At 35.0% G+C, this 6,299-nt stretch overlaps 1 pseudogene; it reads left to right on the top strand.

Moving 5' to 3' along the window:
• Positions 1-2,174, top strand: part of LOC101491638 (eukaryotic initiation factor 4A-8-like) — a 3,898-nt pseudogene extending 1,724 nt beyond the window's left edge.
• Positions 2,175-6,299: the final 4,125 nt, after the last annotated feature.

Here is a 6,299-nt window from a genome sequence, read left to right as displayed (position 1 = left end):
GTGGCCCATCACGGTCACCACTATCACCATGGCCCCATCGCGGTCACCATGTATTATGAAATGCATGAGCATACTCTGACTCTTTTCACCACAATCATTAAGTAAATGCAGTTATTAAAAGATTCCCCATTTTTAATATTCATTTAACACTAATGATTTTTCAAACACCACACAGAGCATACTCAAACATATTTATTCACACCAATTTAAATTTCCACAACCACACATAAATCACATCTCCAAATTTCATCCACACCTAAATTGAATTAAATTTATTTTCCACCAAGTCACACATAAATTTCATCTCAAAAATTCATAATATTAATTATGAACATATCAATTTCACCTAACATAAATCACCAAAATTTTCAAACATTAATCACCATATTCAATCTCTAAAATTTTCAACCATAAATCACCACAACAACATTAATATATCAGAGTTCTCCCCACCGCTAACTCGGTGCCAACAGTCTCGATTCCTTTTCGAGACTCAAGGAGCTAACTACATAAACATGAATATTTATAACAACTTGTTCACAATAAAACTAATCCAAACACAACAAAATTTCCAAATTTTCCAAAATTAAAACTTTCTCACACACCAAAGTTTTAAAACCAAATAATCTATATTATTTACTTAAAACTAAATAAAACAAATATCGTCAAAATTTCCCATACACACACTCGACTATTAAAGAACCAAAATTTTTGAATTAATAAAATACTCTAAACTTTTTTTTCTTTTTAAACTCAATCAAAAAGTAATTTAAAGAGTAACATTTTAAACTCTAACCATTTTTAATTTCAATCTACCTTTTTGCTTAAACTCTTTAACTTAGTTAAAATTTGAACTTTTTCACAACTTTAACAACGCTAATTTTTTGTAAAATTTCAATTTCAGTTCAAACTCATTTATTTGAAAATAACTCATTACGTAACTCAAACTCATCAAATTTAATTATCGCCAATTCACACCGACAACAATCAATTCAATTCCACAACACACATATAACACCTCAATTAAATTTCAACAATTCAAACATAACTCACCCAATTTCAAAACTCCACATTTTTACACATACACCACCAAATTTCATCAATTCATTTTCTACAAAATCCACAAATAAATCACATCTCAAAATTCATAATAATAATTATGATCATATAAATCACACCAAACTTGAATCACCACAAACCACACCTCAAATTTAAATTCCACTAAATTACACATAATCACATTAAATTAATTTTTCACAAAATCACACCTCAAATACATCAAATTTCTTTTCCACAAAATCACAAATAATGTCCTTAACGATAGCTCTAACGTGCGATTACGGTACCGTAATTAATTCCGGTAAAATTTAAGTTCGTGACGTCGCATCGAAAACTAGCTCACTAGCACCGCGGCATGGCAATGAGCAACTTCCTCTTCTGTCACTTCTCGAATGGAAGCTTAGATCTTGTAAATAAATGGGGTTTGTGTTTTATGGTTTGAGTTTTTGTTTTGGAAAACAAAGGAAGGAAGGAGAAGAAGACCATGAGTTAGCTTTCTCTCTGTTAAAGCATTCTAGCTTTGCCTTGCTTTCTCTATCATATATATATATATATATATATATATATATATATTATAATAATAATAAATATCTAAACAAATTTCTAGATATTTCTATAAAAATCATTAGTACGCGTGTCACCTCACATCACATCACAAACCATTTTTTTTCAGAAAAATATCTACGCTCGCCATAATTTAATGGGCAGATGAATTTTTCTGAAAAATGCTGCATCTCATAAGTTTTTTTCTTCGACAAAAGATTCACCGTAATTAAATAAAATTATTCATCGACGAATAATTTTAATCGGGTCTCTAAAAAGATGTTTTTGGCATTTAACAAACAAAATGCCATAAAATTAGCTAAAAAGCCTCATAAATTCAACACAAAATTCCCCAAAATACATAAATTAGAATTTAAAATTAAGGGTCTTACAATTACGGATTGGTTCAGTGCCAGGCTTTGGTTTTGGCCCCTACGAGGGAGCTAGCTCAATAGATTGAGAAGGTTATGCGAGCTCTTGGAGATTTCCTTGGTGTTAAGGTTCATGCTTGTGTTGGTGGGACAAGTGTTCGTGAGGATCAACGAATCCTCCCTGCTGCTTGTTTGTTATGATCAGTATTAAGGAGTTGATTTTGGTTTGGTTCACATGTTTTCAATTGTTGTGGTTCTTTGCTGATTTGGTTGGTAATTTAATTGTTCGTCTCTCCTATCTCTTTGGTTGCTTTCTTCTGTGTTGTCGCTCTCTCTGTTGCTTCTTCTATTTGATTGCTCCTCTCTCTAGTGATTTACTTTGTTGCTTCTCTCCATATTGGTTGTTCTATTTGATTGCTTTTCTCTCATGTGGTTCATCTATTTGGTTGCTTCTCCCTTTGTTTATTTTGGTTTGGTGTAGTTTAGTTTGGTTTGGTTTTATATGATTTAGTTTTTTATGACTCTTTATCATATGCATATTTTCCCACTGTTTTAGTCTTATTTATCTTCAATCATTAGTTAAATTAAGGATTTATTTGATATATTTTGTTGATTTTTGTTATTTGAGTTAATAAAATGTTTTTTGTTTTTATTTCATTGATTATGTAGGAATTTTTCGTAATTTTACATTGCGTTTTGTTTTAGTGGAGTGCTGAATTTTGGTGAGAAATCAACATGACATATGTAGAGTATTTTAGCCATATCTGGAGTTGTAGATGTCCAATTGGAGTCAAACCAAGTGCAAATGAAATCTAAGATCCCTAGCTATAACTTTCATGAAGACACCGGAACCAAATGCAAACTCGAAAGATGAGAAAAATGCAATATACGTCGAACCACATATGTTGTGCGCTGGAAGCGCGTTTCCAGCCATTCAGCACTGTACAGGCGCGCCTGGAGCGCGTTTCCTGAGCCTAAGGCGTGCGACGCGCATCAGCAACCATAAAAATGTAATTTTTCACTATTTTAGGGATCTTTTTCACTCTTGGGAAGTTGGGAGACTTGTGCCCTAGCATAGAAACTCAAAGACGGTCGTTTCTAACATCATTGAAGCAGTTTTATCAAGAATCATTCATGAATCCTTCTTGTAATTATTTTCTAATCTCTATCTATTTTATCTCTGTCATGAGTAACTAAACCCTATTTGTTAGGGATGAGTGTAACAAGATGAAACCCTTATTTTTATGATTTGATTTCTAGTTATATGAATGAGTTTATTGAATTACTTTTCTCATCTTTGTGCTTAATGCTTTTTATTGCTTGATCAACATTAAAATGTTCTACGATTTGTATTTTGAAACGGAAGTGGACTTTACGAATGCTTGAGATGAGAAATTCATGAATTTGAAGTCTAGACATAGGTGCAGGTCATGAAACCAATTAAATTAGTTGCAAAGCAATAATTTACAAGAGAATTTCCATACGATACTGCTTAATTCTAATCTTAAATCTACTAAGGAATTAGGGGTTACTTTGGAATTAAAGGTTCTGTCACTAAGACATTAGGGCAAGAATAATAAAGAGAATTCGGTAATAATTCAATAAAGGAATTCAATAACTATGATCAAATTAGACACCAAGGTTGGATTCGAAGTGAAACTCATCCATGACATTTTTCTCAATTTATAAAGGATCAATTTTACTACTCTTGTCAATTATAAATATTATTATAATCAACTTGGGAACTTTTTGTTCAATTTTAGTAACTAAATATAATTAAATAGTAAAACGCAATCTTTGAGTTCGACACTCAGTACTACCGTTTTATTATTACTTGCAACGATTCAGTACACTTGCTGAAACGCTATCAAGTTTTTGGCGCTGTTGTCGGGGATTGCCCATCCATAACCAACCGGTTACAGTCAACAAGTTTAAATAAGTCTCTCTCTATACCGAGGGTTGAAGGAGATTCATTTTTCCGGTAGACATAACGAAGACGCCAATAGAAATCTCACAAATTTCTTTGAATTATGTGAAACAGTGAATGTGGATGGTTTGTCTGAGGAAGGCAAGAGAATGAAACTGTTTCCATTTTCATTGACAAATGATGCTAAAGAGTGGCTTCATTCCTTTCATGTTGACAGCATCACCACATGGGATGATCTTGAAGATAAGTTCTTAGAACAATACTTTCCCCCAGCTATGTTTGTTAGAAAAAGGCAAGAGATTTCCAATTACAAACAGAAAGAGGGATAATCTCTCTGTGACACTTACAGGAGATTCAGAAACCTACTAGCACTAGAATATTCTGCAATGGTTTGAGACCGAGCACTAGAATTATGTTGGATTCCACAGCAGGGGGTTCTTTGAATTACAAGACCGCAACAGAAGCACGAAAGATTATTGAGATCATGGCATCAAATGAACAAATGATGTTGTATGACAGAGGTGGTGGATCAACAAGTGGTGTATTGGAGTTGAATGTTATGGATGGATTGGCCATAGACATGTTATTCTAAAAATAGATAGAAGATGTTATTGCCACTGAGATAAAGAAGGGAATAACAACTCTAAATATACAACCCCCAGTAGCCCCTGTCAAATTACTAAAGCAGACTAGTTGTAACCTTTGTGGAGGAGCACATAAAACTGGAGCTTGTGAAACACTGGATGAGAATGAGTTAGAAGATTTAGAACAAGTGAATTTTGTTAGTAATAACGGGAGACAGAATAATCCCTACTCTAGTACGTACAACCCTGGTTGGAGAAATCATACTATTTTTTTTTTGGAGAGATCAGCAAGGTGGTTCTCAAGGTCAACAAGGAGCTCAGAAAAACCAATTTCCACCTAAAAATGCTGCTTGGGAAAGTGCTATGGAGAAATTGGTGACAACCATAAATTCTTTCATTGAAGAGTTAAGAGTCATTCAGAAAAATCACTCAGCATCCATAAAGAATCTGGAAACTCAACCGTGTCAACTTTCTCAACAAATGGCATAAAGAACGACTGGAAATTTTCCTAGTGACACGGTTCCGAATCCGCGAAATAATGTCAATGTCGTGACAACAAGGAGTGGCAAGGTAAGTGAACAAGTACAACCTAAAGCCAAACAAAGTGTAAGTACTTCAAGCTCAACCCACTCAGAGGAAACAATCACACCGACCTTAGTGGAGGAGCACACCACTCTTGAAATGGAGGAAGAACATGTGGTGCCAAAAAAGGAACCACTGCCAAAACCAGAAATTCGACTTATGTTTCCTCAAAGGTTAAAAAAGGAAGAAACAGAAAAACAATTCGGTAAGTTCCTTGATGTTTTTAAAAAATTACAGATTAACATTCCTTTTGCAGAGGCACTAGAATAGATGCCAACATACGCCAAGTTCATGAAGGAGATTCTATCGAAGAAAAGAAAAATCGGCGGTGAAACAGTGATGCTTATTGAAGAATGTAGTGCTATACTACAGAGAAAACTGCCGTCGAAGCTCAAGGATCCTGGAAGCTTCTCAATCCCGTGCGCCATTGGAAATAGAACTTTTGGGAAGGCGTTGTGCGATCTTGGGGCTAGTGTGAGTCTTATGCCCCTTTCCATATACAAAAAAATGGGCATTGGAAAGGTCAAAAACACACAGCTGATGCTACACTTTGAGGATCGCTCAATGAAACACCCCTATGGAGTGGTGGAAGATGTGTTGGTTAAAGTGGACAAGTTAATTTTTCTAGTGGATTTCGTGGTACTAGACATGGGGGAAGACAATGACATTCCTTTGATTTTGGGGAGACCGTTCTTAGCAACAGGGCGAACTATGATTGATGTAGCATATGGCACCTTGACCTTAAAAGTAAATGAGGAAACCATCACTTTTAACATTCCGAAAGCCATGGAACACTCAAAAGAAAGAGAAGGGTGCAATCGAATCGAGATCTTAGATGAGATAGTCAACGAAGAAATAGAGCATCAAACACCCAGTTTGCCGTTAGAAAGAGTGTTATGCCTACTCCAAGATGTTGTTAAAGAAAGTGAAGATCCAATGGTGAAAGAGGTTTTGGCCATGTTGGAAGCATCACCATCATACTCCCCCCGTTTTCCTACAAGATGGGAGAAGTTGAAAGGGAATGAAGATAAGCCCTCAGAGAAAAAGACACCACTGATTGAACTCAAGCAGTTGCCTCTTCATTTGAAATATGTATTCCTATGTGAAGAAGATAATAATCCAACCATAATTAGTGCAAGCTTGAGTGAATTGCAAGAAGAAAAGTTGTTGAGAATTCTACGGAAGCATAAGGGTGCCATCGGTTGGTCCATTGAGGACTTGAAGGGAATAAGT

This window comes from Cicer arietinum, chromosome 3 (assembly GCF_000331145.2).
Source record: "Cicer arietinum cultivar CDC Frontier isolate Library 1 chromosome 3, Cicar.CDCFrontier_v2.0, whole genome shotgun sequence".
In the NCBI taxonomy this organism is placed as follows: Eukaryota; Viridiplantae; Streptophyta; class Magnoliopsida; order Fabales; family Fabaceae; genus Cicer; species Cicer arietinum.
Note: the sequence above shows the minus strand (reverse complement) of the source record. Positions and strands in the feature narration are given on the sequence as shown.